Raw genomic sequence first — 20,019 nt, 5'->3', positions numbered from 1 at the left:
GATACAACAATAGTTTAGTTATATATTATAGACTTCTAGAAAGAGACCTTCTAAAAACGTTAAAATGTATTACTGGCACATGAAACCTTAAATTAGAGTGAATAAATGAAGACTCGGCACACCACTTCTGAAAGGTTGCCGACCCCTGTGATAGAGCCTGCTATCTAGAGAGCTGGTTTCAGATGAATTCAAGTTTCTGGTCTCTTCTGATGTCTGTGAAACACAGTACAAGTTGCCAGCTAGAGTTTTTGTATTGCAAAAAGTTACCATCGCCATTGTGCTTAGGTTCTATACAAACACTGTCTGTCACTTACAGTCTAATTTAAAGAGACAAGAGGCAACAAATAAGTGTAAAGTCCAGTAGGAGGAAAGGAGGCAGGACAAGGGTAATAGTCATAAGATTACACAGGCACAGCATGATGGGCTGCACAACTTGAACAGTCAAACCATATTAAAATAATCAACAGTCTTTGTTGCCAGAAAACTGCTCGTTTCTATTTAACTTCTGCCACATTTTTGTGTTCTTTTTTAGATCCCCACCAATTTCTGTATTTTTAAGAACCCATTTCTATTATTTTCATGGGTTTTGTTTGGGGGAAGGAGGGAAAAAGTGGTTTGATGGGGAGAGAAACACTGATCAAAATTCTTTTCTATGTGCCAAATGCAAGTCACTAGCAAGATATTCTTTCCATTGTTTTCAGGGCCATGCCCTTGTCAGCAACATTTCCCCCAAGCAATCAGATGTGATGCTATTCTTCCTCCCCTGCTGTGCCTGTTGGGAGTCTTCCATACACTGAGGTGTACTGGGGACACTGCCATTTGGCTCATGTCCTACTCTTTGTGACTTGCAAAGGCATTTTAATAAAATGTACAGACTCTCTGCCACTCACCTCTGACATTTGAATCTCTACCTTGTTCATAACAATAGACAGGCACCTACCGAGTCAGGAATTCTTAATCCCTTTCCGAATTTGGGTTTCTGTCAAACAAGTTATCAAAGGGAGGAGGGGATCAATATTTTAACAGGTCAGTACAGATTTTGGCAGATCCAAACCAAACCCAGATGATGGGTGGCTTGGGGATTGTTTAAAGTCAGTCAAAGAACCAAGTCTGATTTTGTTCTTTAAAAAACTCACTTGTACTTAGCACCAGATTGTAACCTGATAATTAATGCATTGGTTTCCTCTAATTTTCCTTTCGGGTTTTTCCCCTTCATGCCGTTGCTTTTTTAAATTCCTTTATTCGTTATGTTATTTATATTGCTTACTTAATGTCATTTCTCATGTTGCAGAGAGAGAGAAATGGCCAAGACCTCCGTAGCATCACCTAAATTTCATGTTAATTATTAGTTGCTTTAAAAATATAAGATGAATTGATAGTCTACATTTCTGATATTTTGTACAATGTTTTTAAAATTATAATACCTTCACACTGAATGTTGTGATGATACATTGCGAGATAGTGTCAGTTAACCTCCCAGGTGATCTTGGGAGTGAAGGATCCATACGTTTAAAGGATATGTTTTAATCACATATTGTAATTGTGAATATGAATGCATATTCACATTTTATCTATATTACAGTCTCATTAAAATCTAGTAATAAAGGGTTTCTGAAGCCATTGTCATCTAATAAATCAAAGACCTAGAATTATAAGATACACTTACAGAGACGCTATAGGGTGTTCTTATCAGCTAGAGAAAACCATTAGTATAACAATAACACTTAGAGATCTCAGCAGGGATCAGAGTGTCAACATTCTATGCATTAGATAGATAGTAAGAAACTGTAAGCTCTCTGGGGCAGGGACTATCTGTATAAACAGATTGTAAGCTTACAATCTATAAGACAAAGGATAAAGGGTATTTAATCCATACAGAGTATTTTAAAGGGTTCATAAAGAGGATGCCAAATATGGAATTGTTTGGAAATTCTGTAATCATATTTACAGGTTGAAATGTAATGGACCTGTTTTCAGTAGGAAAATAATGCAGACTTTACAGAGCATCTACATCTGTATATTTATATGATTAATCATAGCAGTCTAATGTGTCTAATCATAAGGCTAAATTCTCCATTCTGATTCAGCACTTATTCTGAGCACAGAACTTTTATTGATGTCAGTGGATGTTGCAACCATGATACAAGGTGTGGAGGGTTTTGTTTGTTTTTTTTAAATAGCATAATACAGTATATAATACTGGGGTGGAAGGAAAGAGGAAATACATATTCAGACAGGGCTGGATTGTGCAACTCTCACCTCGCAATGACTTAGTCAAGCAAGTAGTCCCATTGTCTCACACAAATAAGTGCTACTCGTTAGGAGCAACAGTTTCACAATAGTGCCCATAATGCTTCTGACTTAAAACTCATGAACATAAGGAACATCAGTTAGGAAACTTCATACGTTAACTTTTGTATAGCAATGGCTAAACATGCAATTCTATACAGCGTGTGCTCCATTGACTTCAATGGGAGTTTTGCCCAAATAAGGACAAAAGTTTGGGTCCCGTGTATGCTGCTGTGCTAAAGGACAGTAGGGTGAAGTAAGGATACAGACAGTCTTAAGCAGAACTAGAGAGTCATGCTGGAACGTTCTGGAGTGCCATTCTGGCACTTCTTTTGGGAGCTAAAACAGTGTTCTGGTACTATCACTCACCTGAAGTACCCCAGAAGCATGTTCCGGCACTTCTTTATTTAGGGCTGGCACACTGTTTTTCAGTTATATTCAAAAAAGCAAAGAATTGAATCTGAGACCCCTGACTTTATGAAGAGGCGGTAGCTTTTCCATAGTTAAAGGTTGTCACTGCCTTTCAATTATAAAAGGAAACCATGATAAGTGTCTTTAGGCCTAGTCTGTTCAGAACATGTCTAATCAATATAGTGCTTTAAATGGTTTTGGGAAATGGTAGACTGTCTACACTAGGGTTCCCAATCTCAATACAAGAGTCACTGGGTGAAATTCTATGACCTCTGATTTGGAGGAGGTCAGACTTGATGATCTAATTATCCCTTCTGGCCTTAAATGCTATTAATCTAATCGTGCAAACACCAATTCAAGTGAAGTGACGTTAACATCCTATGGGGATGACAAAATAGAAGAGAAGAAAAAAGGAAGGAAAAAGAGGGAGAAGAAGATCGAAAAGAGGAGAAAAAAATTGAGGAAAGAGAAGGAGATGAGAACAAATGAGGATATGAGAAATGATAAATAAGATATTCACATATAGATACCAGGAAGATAGAGGTCTTAAAAATATTGAAACTATACAATTTTATAGTATCTGCCTTGGAGGCTGGTATGCCAGCTCTGAGTCTAATGACCTGCAGAATAGGCAGCTTTTGGTTGCAACTCTTGAGAGATTTATTTTACTAAAATAATTTTTTTTTAAAAGTTAACTCATTTCCGCCAATGGGAGCTGATCTGAGTGAGGAATAAGTGAGTAGGGAGTTCAGGACTTGGCCTACAGTGAGCAGGTAGAATGATTGTCTTTGTTATACCATCTTTCAGTTCATTAATTGGTAGCCAATTGTCATTTATCATATGTTTGTACAGAATTTACAATGGGGCTCAGACCCAGTTGTCTCTAGGAACTGCATAAAAATAATTTTAGGGAAAGCAGTAGCCTTCACAATCAGTGTCTAAGAGTAAGATATTCTTACTGAAGAGCAATGGGTGACATATGTACGGATTTATAACACTATCCATTTGGATAACGCTATCCCCTAACAGTGTTTCTGGCTGTACACAGGGTAGTGCAATGGGGTAGAGTTAAGATTGTTTGGGGTACCTTAATTGTGCATTCCCCACACTCTACTAACTGAAAAACATTCATTTAAATGGTTTTGGGGGGGAGGTTGGGGGGGGGGAGAAGGGATTGTTTTGTTTTTTGGTCTGGATGGTTTTTTTGTTTGTTTTTTGAGTGGGGAGGGGAGTTGGGTTTTATTTTAAGTAAAAACTCCAGTATTTTAATATTTTCCCTTAAATTGTCAGTGTATCAATAACTTTAGCTTAAAAATTGTCTGGGAATTGGTTCAGTGCTTTTGTGGTTTAGCAATATATCAAAAACATACATTTGTTATGGACTGTAACATCAGTTGTCCTTCATTTTGTACAGGCCTTGTACCTACCACAAAACCTCAAAATAGAGAATAAAAAATATTTCATGCTTTGACAGGCGTTTGCATAAAGCAGGTCTACTAATGCTAAACCTCAATTTTGTTTTTAGGATTAAAAGGTGGGGGGTTATCAAAAGCACCTAAGTCAGGTGCCCCGCTCCTATTGAAAGCCTTAGGGAGTTGGGTGCCTAACTCCCTGAGGCACTTTTGAAAGATCTCTCCCAAAACGTTTAACAGTGTCCATTTAGCCCCTGTATCATTTTAAAATAAAAATATACCTACTTATAGTAATTTACAATAATTTTATTACTGTAAATTATATTTATTTATATTATTGTATATTATAATATATAAAATTTTATAGAAATATTTACCTACTTATTTACAGTAAATAAGCTTGGATATTATCTCTCAGAAGTGTTCATCCTTAGTCAAGTAAGAAGAGGTTCAAAATAGTTTAGTTTAAAGATCCCCCACTCCCCGCACTCCCTCCCCACACACACACAGCCCTTCTACAACTGGTATGTAATTTAGTTTACCTATATCACTGTGTTACATTAAGGGCATATACACCACTCTATAAAATAATGCCAAGAATAAACCAAACTAAGATGAAGATTGAGAGTAACAAGAGATTAAACTGCAAAGTCAGGCCAAAATTTCCTTTCTAAATTGCAGTAAGATTGCTGGGTGCTGAGAACAAATTTAACTTCTGCAAACATAAAGAGATTTTCCAGTAAAGCTACAGTAATTTAATTAGAAAAATATTCCCAGTACTCATGGCCATGAAATCTTTTTGGCTAAAAGACTGAATGCAAGAACAACAGGAAAGTGATTACTGATATGTTTGATTTGTAGCCAGATTAAAAAGGTACTGATTGCACTGCATTTTGGTATAAGGTGCATCATGCAGCACCCATTTTATATTCAAATCTGGACCCTACACTAACATAATTGCAAACCATTATTCTCAGAGCACAAACACATTTTAAACAGATGTATTCAACATCTAGTTTATTACATGCCAATCTGTTTATCATTAAAATGAAAAATCAATATGTCTGATTCATATATAAATAGAGGTTGACTGTTCTAGCAGTCATTGAGGATGACATAATTATAGAATAATGATTTACAAAGTACAAATCACATTTCCTGCAAACAGTGGCAATATAAACTTTTCATAACACCACACTACGGTGCCACTTGTAGCCAAAAAGTTAAGTCCACGAAAGCTAACAAACACCTATACCGCTGAACAGATAACTAAACAATCATGTACTTTTCATGTTTGGGTGTGGCTCAGTGTTCAACTAACGAAAGAACATGCAACTTTATATGTTACTGGGCAGCATCCAGGTTTTTTATTTAAAACAGGAATGCTGCAAATAATAACTTCAAAAAAATGTTACATGGTTTCTCTTCTGGACCATTAATTTTTCAGTTAGATTGAACTATCATTTAAGTGGATCCTGATGCTAAAACTTGGATTCCACACTAAAAGCTTGAAACTGAAGCATATAGAATAATTTGTTATGCTGAGTTATTCATCCCAAGATGTCAAGAGAAAATAAACCAGTCTCGAAATAAAATTAGCCTACCTTCTGTGATGACATCAAATTAATAATACAAAGAAATAAACCTGTGGGTTTGCCAAGAAACAAAACCATTAGCATTTCAATACTAAATAACTGTCTTCTAATCCATGTTTAAATTAAATACATACTTACAAAATGACCTCGGACTGCTGTCCAGCAGGAGTGTAGCACTCATGGGGGCTGACTATAAGGACTCCACAAGAAAGCCAAGATTTTCAAAATCAATTAGCAATTTTAGGTGTCCAACTTCAAACACCACAAAGAGGCCTGATTTCCAAAGACTGAGCACTCTGCACTTTCCAAAAACCAGGTCCCTTTCAAGATGTCTCAAGTTGTGCACCTAAAATTACTAGCCGTTTTTGAAGTTCTTGGCGGACATGTCCACAATTTGGCAATCATAAGAGAATTTCACTTCTGAGGAAAGGATATTTTCTGATGTTGAAATCACCCTGCTAACCTCCTGCTTTCATCTCTCAATTCACAAAAAGCTTCAGAACCACAGCTACAATGCACCACCTCTGAAGCCTTAATTAGTACCTCGTGGATTTGCTTTGCATTGTGTGAGGTAAAGTTCAGAACAATGTCATTGGGCCACGTCCTCCACATTTACTCCTGTGAAACTCACTAAAGCCACATAATAAAGAGAGGTTATTCAATGTTTATTAGCAGTAATAATTTTGCAGAACAGCAGTAAAGTTTCTTAATAGAAAAGAAATGCAAAAAAAGAGACAGAACCAGGAAGCTGAAAGCCTCCTGGTTACACTTGCTGGTATAGCCTGCAGTTTTTGAGTGACCCAAGAGACCATTGAGATTATTTTAAAGGCAATGTATCAGGAAACATACAGGATAAAGACTAACACTGTACATGTTGGAAGCCTGGAAATCCCTGTACAATAGTTCTTTCTAGTCTTGGTCAGGTCATCTGTAAAACCAGGGGAAGTGTGGGAGGGAATCACATCATTCTGATTACCCTCTTGCTTTCCTCTCTCAATTACTTCAAATTCAGTCTGATTGTAGTGGCCTTCATATAAAAACTTTAGAACCAGTGCTGTGTTCTACCAAAAGCTTGTAATTCTACCTGGCAAATAGTACAGAGCATTAATCTCTAATTTTAGCAATTCATATTGAGAATATTGGCTGTTAAAAATCATGCTGGAATGGAAAGAAAATGTAGAATTGGAGAGGAAAGCAAGATAGTTATCAATCATCTGATTTTAATGTATAGGTGGTATAATTTATTAGTCCCTCTCCTCCATGTTTTTGATGTTATTGAAGTCAATAGCAGCTATGAGCGCTCAGCATCTTTGAAGAAAAAAAAAAAACACCACTTATTTAGGTGCCAAAATATGGATTTAATTGCTAAAAGTTAGGCACCTACATTTGAAAATTTTGGCTATAATTTCTATTTTGCACAGCATTTCATGTGGAAGACTAAAAGATAGCCTTACTGCAACTTTTAATGCCTTCCTGTCATGTCACAGGTTACATATAGAACTGGAGAAGAAGAATATATTTCAATCTCTGCATAACAGGTGATCTTAACAAACCTACCTCAAAGATGCAGCAGCCTTCAGATACCCAATTGATATTCTAGCCCACACTTCAAACAAGATTTTCAACCATATGTGTTAAATTAGCACAATCAGTTTCTTTTATTCCAGCAAGAATATGCAGACATGCTTTAGCCTCAAAAACATTTGTAAAATACTTAAAATTGAATCAAAAGTATACCTCTAATAAATATTAGAGAGCAATTATTTAAAATTCCTAGCTAAAGGGAAGATTTAAAAAAAAATCTAAATGCTATCCTAGTATTATAACTTAAAATTCAATTATATGCCAAAATTGAGATTTACGTTGCATAGAAACAATATTTCCTCACATTAGTGCAAAAACAAAAATGCTTTAGCCTCAAAGGAAGAAGAGATATGGGAGGAACTTAACTAAGGTATTTAAGAGAAGGGTATAATATGAATTTATGAGGATGACATACCACATTAAATTTCCAGCTCCTTGCTTTTGTCATAAACCTAGGCCCTGATCCACCACCACTTTGTATACTGTGTAAGCATTTGCCTAGGTGTAAATGACATTAAATCAGAATGGTAGCATTTTGCAGCCACTTTGCACTTAGTTTTTACAATTTTAGGGCCCCTCACGGTAAAGATACAAAAAGATTATTCAGCTGTACTCTACTTGGTTATTTTTATGGTGGATACTGAAGGGTTTTTTGTTTTGTTTTTTAAATAAATCCACATTGTAAGTTCAGGTTTGTCTTCCCTTGAAGACCCTGTGGCAACTGGAGATCTATGAAATGATCACACTACAAGAGACAGGAGACTAACAGCTGAGCAATGGAGACCTTATTTTCAGATGCTTATGACTTTGCCACACTTTCACCATTTAGACTACGATTTTCAATGCCACATGCCAACCACGGGTTAAATTTTTCTGGAAAGCTTCAGCTGAAACAATTGAGCTATTTCTCAGAATGAGGTAAAGGTAACATTTGTTTTGCCCATGCTAAAAAATTGTTTTAACTATTTCACTGAGAAGCTCTAGTGCCTCCATGCTTTAGAACAGAGACTTGAAACATGGTATTGGGGTCACCCGGGCATCAGGGATGTGCCTTTTTTATTCCCTGTGAAAATTCACCTAAACTTGGCCTAGTTATAAGCCTCAAAAGGACTTTAAGGGTCTCACTTTGAGAAAGAGAATTATTATGAACAGAAACTGAGCATGGGAAAACTACAGCCCCAGATTATAGTCTTTCAAAAAGTTATTAGCATGTGAAAAAAAGAGGCTTATAATTGAAATTATTTTTCAGTCCTAACTATGGGACACATTAGCAAGTACCCAAAAACCTACAGCACTAGAATAAGTCCTTCATAACCATTCTAGCCTATTAGACAATTAAGTAATTAGAGTCAAAAAAGAAAATCCTGCATTAAGTATCTGATAGACTAGGAGTGCCCTTTCAAAACATAGCAGGTCATTTTTAAAGCAGAATATTGCCATGCCCATCTGAATTATCTTTTAACACCAGAAGCAATTGTATTGCAGGACAGGATTCTTTTTTTTATTTTTACTTTGTTTTGTTCTCAAAAATCAATATGTATGGCCTGATCCTGCAACATTCCATTGGAGCAAAGACGGGTGAGAGACATGAAGACTGAGCAAATATATATCTTTTTCACTGTAGATCAAAAGCCTTCTGTGGTGTATTTCCAACACAAAACAAATGGTTGTGCTATGTAAACCACTAACAGCCATGGACATAAAACTCACTACTTGTAATCAGAGGTGTGTTAAAATGGTTTTAAATTTTCACTGAAGTAGAGCAGTAACTTTGTGAATGCTGATAAAGCATGATGCCTGATATCAGCTATTTTCACACAGGCTTCAGTAGTTACTTCATAACTTGACAATCCAGTGGTCACAAAAGTCTAAATTCACCAGGGGCACGTAGGCACATGAGTGCAATATGTGGGTATCACTGGATGGGGTAGTCTGAGGTGGGTGTCTCAGTCTTTCCTGTTGAAGCTGTTCCACTTTTTATGAAATGCTTCAATATTCATTGGGCCAGAGAGAGTGCCAGATTGACTATAGGTCAGTGGCTAGGGACTCCTCTAGAAGGTGAGAGACCTGGGTTCACGTTCTGTTGGAAAAGGAAGAATTTGAATCCTGGTTTCACACTTCCTGTATGAGTGCTCTCACCACTGCACTATTGGATAAAAGAGCAGAAACTCTTCCTCCTTGCTTTAGCTTTTTGCAAGAGGGTTCCTGGCTGTGAATCCCAAGTGGAGATAGATGCTGCTCTCTGCCCAAGTTAGGGGCCTAACTTGAGGGGTGGGACTTAAACCCACTCCTTTCCTTGGCATTTCCAGCTGGCTGCCAGAGGCAGCTCCTCACTTAGCATGCCAGCTTCTGTAAATTCCTCTTTTAGGTGGCTAACTTATCCCATGCATTGTATAGGAAGCCTGGGTGCCTAATTCAGGGTGGTGAATTCCACTGGGTAGGTAGGTGCTTAAAAGTTAGGCATCACCCAAGCCTACCTTGGGTATCTAGCCCAAATATCCATGGCCCCTTGTGACATATCAGGATACAATCCAGACTAATGAGTAGCTGTGTCACCCCTGCTCTGTGGAGTGCCCTTTGCAACACTTTGCTGCTGTAGCTTCCAACCTGAACTGCTCACAAATTGACGTCTGCATGTAAATTATTCCCAACTTTGTGTGTGCAGCAGCCAGCAAGCTACACCTTGGCTCTTACAAGCCTTGAAGACTACTACAGGGTGACTCCACCACACTCCCAGTCCCAGATTTTTCCCAGAAATGTATGTCCTGTACAGCCCAGCCTTCTCCCAGACAGTAAGAATATATTAAATCAGTTATTTCTTTACGGGAATAATATGCACACAACTCCAAATGGAGCTAGATAACTTGAACACACTGGATTAGATAAAACAATAAAAACTTTAAAAATCTCTCTCTGTAGTTAATAAGCGAGTATTAATAATGAGACATAAAAGTCACAAATGGTTACGACAAAAATAAAAGTAAAATGCTTAGTGGTGCCTAACTTAAACTACATTAGATTCAAAGCAAAATTTCCTCACCACATGCTTTCAGCAATCTTACTGACCAAACTCTTTAGGTCAGGACTCCTCCCCCATAGTCCAACAGTTGCTTTCTTTCTCTCTTCGGGTGCAGTAAATGCAATGGGAGAGAGAGAGGGTGCCTTGGAGTGTTTGTCCCTCCTTTTATAGTTTCAGTCCCCCTTTTGAAAAACATTTCCAGCTGAGACCTAAGAGACAAAGGGGACGTCCTCACTGGCAACGTTAAAGCGCTGCAGCGGCAGCACTTTAACGTGGCTTGTGTAGTCGCGGCACCTCCATGAGGGGAATAGCTCCCAGTGCTGGTGCACTGTCTACACTCGCACATTACAGCACTGAAACTTGCAGTGCTCAGGCAGGTGTTTATGCACATCCCTGAGCAAGAATGTTGCAGCACTGTAAAGTGCCAATGTAGACAAGCCCTAAGAGTCTATGTGAAAGGACATTCCCTGCTGGGTTTTTACACCTGTTTGAATTTCCTTTTTCTTCCCTTCCTGCTTGATTATTCTGATTACTGCTTAAATGCAAATTAAGCAGAGCACACATTCCTTCCTTTGTTTAGGACAAACCTGACTTCTGCCTGGGCAAGACTGCAGGATTTGGAACATGTCTTAATAACATCATAGAAGGGAATCTTATAACTTCACGTACAACATTGACATACATATTTTACTAGGACAATACTGCCCAGCAAAGTATAAGTTTTCAAATGATACCTTAAAGGCATGCTCTGTACAAAGATTATTACAATAGTATGTAGGTCTAGTCCATCACACTCCTATATTTCTCCTGCTGTGAGACAGAGAAGAAAGTAAAATGGGGTATGTGAGTATATTCATTCTCAGGAACCAGAAAGGGGAAAAACATAACCATAATCAGCAATACTTACCAGCTAGCAGAGAGAGACATAGCCACCAGTTGCAAAATGGCCACTTTAGCTTTCTGCCAAATGTAAAAGGCCAGGCTCCCTTCCCCTAAAAGGTATGTTGGGAAAAATGTTTCTTTAAGAAGGGAACACCAGGAGGAGGTGGTCAGTAGCCTCAACACAGTCGGGGGAGGATGTCTTTAGGTGTGTTGTCACTATGACTCATAGTGAGAAAAGCCACAAAAGCATTAGAAGGGGGAAGGAATAAGGGTCATAGCCAATGTAAAATTAGTTCAGCTATTATACTGATGAGTGCAGTATAAAAGCTGATTCAGTAGACAAATAGATACATTCTCCACCATAGCCTAGAGTAAACTGTTTCATCAGGGAATGTATGGCTCAGGGATGGGTGATTGGAGAAGCAACAATTGCTTTATTTGGCATGGTAGTCTCACAAGCTGTTGTCAATAAGGAGTTAATTATGCTCTGAGTGGCACAAATTCCCACCCGGAGAAAGAGTATAAAATTAGCATGATTAATAGCAGTATAGTTCTTTTGGGAACCCTGCTTCTCAGAAAGAAGTGAGTAATCAAAAGCACTGTAGAAGAGAATCCCTCTTATGGGGTTGAAGCTTTCATTCCCCCGTGATCCTTAGAGGTATCAAACCCTGCCTTCTCCAGGATTTCCATGAGACTCTATTCCCTAGTTGAAGCATGCACTGAGAACTCCAAGAGTAGAACCTCTACCTTAGGTTTGACCTTAGGCCTGTATCTCTTATGCCCATGGAAATTAAGGTCTTCTCAACATCCATTCCTACTACAGTGTGTTTGTGTTTTAAGTTTCATCTCATTTTGGTAGGATTTTCACCCCCCACACACACTTTTTCTAACCCATTAATCATTTCAACTTGATACTGTATTTTATTACACCACATTCAATTTTTAAATGCTTTATAATAGATAGTCCAAGCAAGCCAAAAATTCTGCTTTATCAGATTGCCACTATGTCATTGAGAGCTGTTTTATCTAGCATATTACATTAAACCTGTCATAAATATGAACAGCAGATCACATCATAAATTCAGTCAGAATAAATATTTTCTAAAGGCATTTAGTATTTTCTCTGATGCATGATGCCAAAACTGATTCATGTAAAAGTAGCAAAATGTGCAAAGCAGTATTCAACTGGTGAAGTAAATTTACCATTAGGGTTCCAAGTGAAACACACTTTTTAAAAACACTGTATAATAGAAAGCCAGCTCTTTGACATGGTATATTATAGTAAGTAAGAGAGCTTGGCTAAGCTCCCAGACAAAGAACAAACTATTGGATGCTATTGAATTTTCCCTCAAATGAGTGCTCTCCCAAATTGTCACTTAATGTTTTAACCTTTTCAAAGTACCTTTAAAAGAGCTGGGCAAGGGAGGAGGAAATTACAGCACTGGCACCCCCATCTTCTCAGTTCAGTGTCATCAGTTTTAAAAATAATCTACATAGCTTGGTCCAAATTCTGCTCACTTCAGTCAAACAAGTAGTCCCATAGAATTCAACAGAATACTCACATTAAGGCAAGCAGAATTCAATCGGTTACACTGTTGATATCAATAAGTTGAACAAGATATGTCCTTTTGACCCAGACCCACAAAGAGACAGAAGCATTGTGATGCTGAGTAGTTGCAGCACCTAACTTTTTAAGTGCTAAGAAAATCACAGGAACAACACTGCAATCCCCAAAGCCTGAGTTAGCATAGAGACTGCATGGGAGAGACAGGTCCCTCAATCCACAAAGCCAGCATGCCAGGTGAGGAGCCACTAAAGGTAGCCAATGAGAGACACCAACCAAAGGGGTGTGTGCTAAGCCCTGCCCCACTCACAGAGATAGGAGCCTGAGCTGCAGAGAAGCACTTATCTCTACTTGCAGTCCACAAACTGGGGGAAGATAGACATTCAGCCACCCTAACTTGCATGTGGGGCCCAATTTGGTAGGTGTGCTCAGAAGCCACCTAACTCACAAAACAGCTGGAGGAGGATAACCTTTAGCCTAGTGTTTAGGATACTTGCCCATGGTGTAAAACTCCCCACTTCAAGTCCCTCCTCCTCCTAAGGGGAAAAAGGGGATTTTAACAGGAATCTGCCACTTCTCAGGTGAGTACCCTGAGCACTGGGATATCCTGAAGTGGGTTTCCCTCAAACTCTCCTATTAAAGTTGTTCTACTTTAATTAAGTAATTGAATATTAACTGGGCTAGAGAAAGTAGTAGAATGACTCTATAGGTTAACTGGGGCACTAACCTGACAGGTGGCTGACACTTGCTCAATTTTTTCTCCCCCTCAGGAGGATGGGGGACTTGAACTAGGAGTGGTGACTGGCATTCTGAGGGAGTACTCTATCCACTGGGCTAAAATTACAGGGGAGAGCTTCCTTTTTCCCCACTCACCTCTTAGCTGCTTTGTATGAACTTGTCTGAGGGTCCAATTGGTGGCCCTTGAGCACACCTACCAGATCAGGCCCCAGCATGCAACTCTAAGGTAGTCAAACGCCTGTCTTCCCTAGTTTGTGAATCACTCTCAAGCTTAGGCAAGAGATAGGCATCCAGCTGCCTACAATGAGGCTACAGCATGCATGCCCAGAGGCAAAAACGTAGGCACCTACAGGGTTAGGTAGAAGCTGAGTGGGAGTTTTCTGGCTCCCAGTGGTGCCTAAAAACAGGACTTAGGGGCCTAAGTAGCTTTGTGGATCACACCCTTTGTAATTATGTGGGACTACCATGAAGGAGTTGGAAAACTCTTATTTTTACTCATTGCCATACTGAGAATCTTGCCAAATGAGCACAGTGGGATCCTAGAGTTCTAGATGATTTGGTAGTACAAATAATAACAATAATAATTAATAAAATTAGCAGTTGGTCCTTTAATAAAATCTCACCATCTATTGTAACCATAGTTAAATCACTTCTCTGAATCAAGAGAGTGTATCCGAGATGTTAGAAGTGGGTCATTAACTCCTTTAGAATCAATTGAGGACTTTAGGAATCTCATACACAGTAAAGGACTTGTTTTCATAGTGACAGGTGTCCAGAATTAAACAGCCATTCCATTTTTAAGCTAGTAGATATCTTCACCCTTCAATTCAACCCATTCTTAAGACACCAGGAGCCTTGCTTTTCTGCAGACAGGCTCCTTTCACTCTTTCCTATTCAGACCATTTATAATCCTTCCCTGGGACAGTTGTTCACAGAAAGTCAGGTAAGTGCTCTCTCATCTTGTCAGAAACAAGATTTCCAGAAATCAGTTGTTTATCCAATTTCTCTTATGGTCTAGAGAGTAGGTAGATTATTTACCACACTAAATCATGAACAGGAAAGAATTGTCCTTAAAATTATATTTTGAATTTTAGCTTCTAATTCCCCTTTTATATTCCTCACATGTGTTGTGTTTCCATATCTATGAACAGAGTTCACAATGTTCATCAATTCTTTTAAAAAATATGGATTGAGACATGTAATTTATCAAGATATTTTAAAGGATTAGGGGATTTTATTAACATTAATAACATTTCCATCTATTTGATCTAATACAAAAAAGACACAAGGGAAACAACCTCATGCAGCAGTGAGTAAGCTAATCAGCCGCAATGGTTGAAAAGGAATTTTTCCCTCCATGTCAGTGTATGGCACAACTGAGCAATGGTCAGATTGTCCCCTTCCATTTAAAAAAAAGGGGGGGGGGAGAACTGGGGCAAGAAAAGTTTGTGAGATTCTCCTCAAATGTTTCCTTCAAAGGGGTTGTGTATCCCCACGCACACACACCCATGAGTGGGAAGTGAGGACCTGGAATTCACAGATCTACTGAATGCACAGGATCTCAAGAGCTCCACCAGAGACACAAAGCCCATCTGCATGCAAGCTCTGTACTTCTGCACTGACTCCCCAACCCCAGCACCTTGGAAACATGGATTCAATGGACACTCTTCACACCTGCTAACATTCTTAGCGCCCCATCTCCTCATCACAGGAGGGATTCCCCCCCAAAATTAAAGTAGCTTTAGGCATGAACTTTTCTACAGATTCTCCGTAAATTGGTAGGGGGATGGTTAGTTTCTGTTGATAACAAAAAGCTCCCACTGTATTTTACAGTAATGGTTCAAAAGGCAGCTTTGTTATTGCAGTGATCTGGGTGATCACTGTAAACTACTGTAGAATATTTCATAAAGACTCACACTGGGATTTTTTTTTTTTAGAGTCAGGAAAAAGTATCTCCCATTTAATAAATGTATTCCTTATAGAGGACCCTATTTTCCCCTCATTTGCAAGGGTTCAACTCCACTTTCTATGGGAGTTGCACTTATGAAACCGAGTGGAGAATTGAGTCAGGAGATGGAAAGAATTTTCCTTACCCTGAATCATTGTTCACAACAGCCATAAACTAGTGGGAACTTTAAGGTCTTCAGAATTCAGATGGTCTAAGAGGCAGAAAGGAGAGAGATTTGCCACCACAAGGAATACTGTGAAGGCAGTAGCTAAAACTTGTTACCCAGCCAGATCCAGCCTTCCCAATGGCAGCAGCGGAGAGTAGGTCAGCAAAGACCTAGAAAAAACTTAACTGCTCATAAAACTTCCTGAGGCACCTTCTGTCTTAAATAGTGAGTCTGAGCCAATCACAGAAATCAGAGGTCTCCTCCAATTAGGAGCTTTCTGGGTCATGCCTCTGGTGAGCTAGGGTCGTATTGGCGAACCTCTTTGTTGGTACCAGAAAGCTGCCAGGTGGTGTCTGCAGGCTGGGGACCCACAGACCCTCACACAACCTAGAGCTGGAAAACTTGAGATAATTAACTACAGTGATGCAAAGAGGGCTGAAAAATACTGCAAGTTCATCAGTGCTTTATAGAGAAGTATCACTGTTTTAAAAACAAAATGTTGGAGAACTGGAAGTCAATACAGAGTGTAATGCAGATGAGGTGTGATCAGACAGTTCAGAGAAGTCATAGCCATGAGTCTGGCTGATAGGGTTTGGCTCTGCAGAAATGTGTAAAATACATTCATAGGGAAAGACAGTTATGGACAGCAGGGAAATTGCCCAGCCTGTTTACAATGAAGCCATGAATTGATGAATCAGCATTGGTAAGAGAGGCCTGGCAAAGTTTCTAAGATGCTAAAAAGGGATGTTGAAATGCTGAGCAAAAGCAAGCTTACCACCCAGATTCTGCACAGCTACAGCTAACAAGAGAATGGAGAGACTCAAACTACAAAATGTAGTGTCTGGCAGGCCCACTAACTACACAGGCTCATGAGAGGTAGGTACCAACCCAGTTTCTCTTCATACTCGGCTGAACTGCTGTGCTGACACCAAAATAAATACTACCCTCTCAGGGTCAAAGGAACAAGACCTAGATCTGAGAATATTTTGCTTTACAGTTAAAAGAGAGCGATTAGATGATGGTTATTTATCCACACTACCAAGATTGAAAAAAAATACTCATAAAAGGAAGATCCAGGTTTTTGTGTGTGTTTTAATCTACCAAGTGAGACAAAGGTATATTGTTTCCCTTTAGTCAAAAGTGATGCTGCCATTTTTCAATTTTGTCTCCTTCAGTGTACTGAAACTGATGTAAAAGAGATATCATTTGCATTCTAGTGTGCTGGCTTTGATAATAGATTTTCCATGTTGATTTTTCTGTACGAATTTTCCTTTTTGTCTCTGTTCAAACTGTATATATCTAATTTTGATGATATTCAAACAAAGCTGTCAGTTGAAGTGGCAGGTTTGAAGTTCTGATACAGTGTAACACACAGCTCCCTCTGTTCTCTCCCCTCCCCCTCCTTATTTACAATTTGACATCTAATGTGTTTGTTTGAAATGTTTAAATGTGCATTTCCACTCATGTATTCTGAAATCCAGAGAGAGTGCAGAGCGCTAGCAATCATCAGAGATTCCATTACAGTGGGAGAAAGAAAGAAAGAAAGAAAGAAAGAAAGAAAGAAAGAAAGAAAGAAAGAAGCTTTATTTTCACTAGGTTAAAATATGTTTTCACATTTACTGTCCTTTGCAGAAATTCTGGCTTGTTTTTATTTTATTAGAAGTGTCACAAGATCTAAAGGTGTCAGAAGGTTAGTGATATACACGCCAAAGATCAGGCTGATCGATAAACAGGCCTACTAGTGGAGAGAGAAAATTTAATATGAAATTGCGCATACAGTAATGGGAGCGAGAGACAAAAGAGTTTCTGAATAATTAAAAAAGTTCAGAATACGCAAACTCTGTTGCTGTCAAAGTGTTTTTTCCCCCCAAGCAGTTGATGTGGTAATTAAGAATTTGGTGAGAGCCGGTCAGGTCACCTCGTTCCTGAGATCAGAGCCCTATCAGAAATTCTTTCAAGTGTCCTTCTGCGTCGCCAAAGATGACAACAGCAAATCAATAAGTGCTTGAAATGAAAGGGGTTGTTGGCCAGCCCCCGAGGCTACAGATTTTCACACCGCCAGCCTGTTTCTGAACTTCTAGCATTCCTTTGCACTGTCTCTCATAAGAAGAGAGACCTTTTATTCCTATTCTCATGCGAAGGTAAGTGCTCAGTTAGCATATCTATTACATTATGGTCTCCACATGCTTTGCTTTGCTTCCCTGCTCCTGGCTGTGGCTTGGGCTTTCTTTCTAGGAAGGTGAAAGTATAACGCAGTCTATGCTAAGGGCATCCTGGTTAAAGAGCTGCTGCTGTACTTTCTCCAGTGAAAACTACAGATAGATCGCTCTGGATATTAGAAATTCTAGAACAAACTGGGCAATATTTGCACTTCCTCTTCTTTTCTTCTTTTTTTTCCCCAAGAATTAATAGAAGAGGGGTAAGAGCTCAAAGCATAGAAAAATAAATACAGGAATCATTGTGTGAAGCTTAGATTACTTTGTGTTAACAGAGATTGCTCTGCATTGATTCACACTGTCATCCTTACCCCTAATGTGCCCTGATTTAGCAATCTTTCTAACGACCAACATCCTCAGGACGTTTTAATTAGGTAATTCATTAGCGAGTCAATACAGACATTTATATATTCTTTTAGCTCAAGTGGTTAAGCATTAATTTCGCAATGATTATAAACCACTGGAATATGCAAGGCATAGTCATTTTAATTTATATGCAAATCAATTGGTCCATTTGAAATGCTTACTTTTTTAACAATTATTGTATTGTAGCATCGGGATCAACGGCCTGAATGAACAATTTGGAAACAAGATCTGGATAGGAAAGAAAATTTCGAGCAGCCAACAAATCAATAATGTTTGAGGCTGTTAAACACAGCTAGCCATTGGTATTTACATACTCGCTTGTTGTCAGATAGGGAGCCGGGGCGGGGGGGGGCGCGCTGGGAGGGGGTGGTTGCTTGCGAGGGTTGAGATCATAATCCAAGAGAGAAGAAAGTAGATGGTAGTGAAGAGCCCTATCACCACACTTCCTAAAATAATAATACTGAACCTCTCTCAAGTCCCACACTGGTGGGGATTGGCGCAGGGCACAGAACGTTTGCCTTGGGTATTGCTCCCTATTTGATCATGGGTTGGTTTGGGTTGGTTTTCCCTGTCCGTGGGAGAAGCTCTATTAGTTTGACAGTACCAAAGCATCTTAATTCCAGTTTTGGTTTGTCCAACAGCTGACTTCAAGAATTAAAATACTACCACTATGAATCCTCGAGCACTTTTTAACCAACATGCCCTCACTCCTCGCTATGCCAGGTGACTGGAAAGGGATCCTATTAATAATAATGTATTAAAACGGCTTTTTCTGCATGTTGGAAGATGTTTAAATTTAGGCGTTTTCAAATCATTGCAAAGGGAAAATGTATGTCTGTGGGATTGTTGTGAGGTTAGAGGCGTTATCGGTCCGGAATTATGGAGTAATCCGAGCCAAAGGTGTTTATGTAAAACTGTGCCAGTCTTGAAATGCAGAATTAGGATCATGTCAGACTCCTGCTACAAAACTGCAGTAGCCCAAGTATTCAAAACCGGTCCCGCGGATGGTGAAATGTTGCTCATAGCTACCGTTCGTCCGATTGTTTCTTTAAGTTGTTGACATTGTCTGAGTCAAATTGGAATACAAATACAATCACCACGGCCTTTACCTAGTCCGGAATTCTAATATTACATTTACTGCCTTGGCAGAAAGGGGAAAAAATGGAAATGCATGTATTAAGTCAGCTCCACAGTTTCCAGACACCCTGGAACCCCTATTCCAGAGCAGCATGTCTAATGTATTCCCTGGTGATTCTGGGCATTAATTAGTTGTTTAATAGGAGTATGACTAAAAATGTAAAAGAAGGATTAGGAGCGTGAAACGTATGTCCAGCTCCTTCCACACACTCGAGGAGGGAATGAAAATCACCCTGTATCTTATGTTTCTCTAGGAGCCATTTGCATTTCCCACCAGCTGCTCACTTCAGCTGTACCGATTCTGGGCCAGTATAAGTGCCCAGCTCAACTCCTGATCCCGCTGCAGCCCCGACATGGGGGTAGCAACAGCACACGGCCAGGCGAGAGCCCAGACAGAAACGGGACAGTTTCAGCAAGCGGCTGCTGCTTTAAAACCTCCGAATCAGGAAAGTGGGGGGACTTGCGCAAGCACAGCTGTGTATGTCTCTCTGTACAGAGTTCTCTCGCGCATTCTTCGGAGGCTTCAAAGCAAACCCAGTCACAACACTGGGTATTTATTTACCTTCGTTATTATATCCAGTACCTATATGAATTAAGACACACAAATACGCATTTATTTCACCGAAAAATACGACTGAAGGTTGTGAGGACCGATCCGAATATTTTTCATCGACAGCACAATTTTAGGTGAA

Source organism: Chrysemys picta, chromosome 5 (genome assembly GCF_011386835.1).
Source record: "Chrysemys picta bellii isolate R12L10 chromosome 5, ASM1138683v2, whole genome shotgun sequence".
NCBI classification, from domain to species: domain Eukaryota; kingdom Metazoa; phylum Chordata; order Testudines; family Emydidae; genus Chrysemys; species Chrysemys picta.
This window is presented reverse-complemented; position numbering follows the sequence as displayed.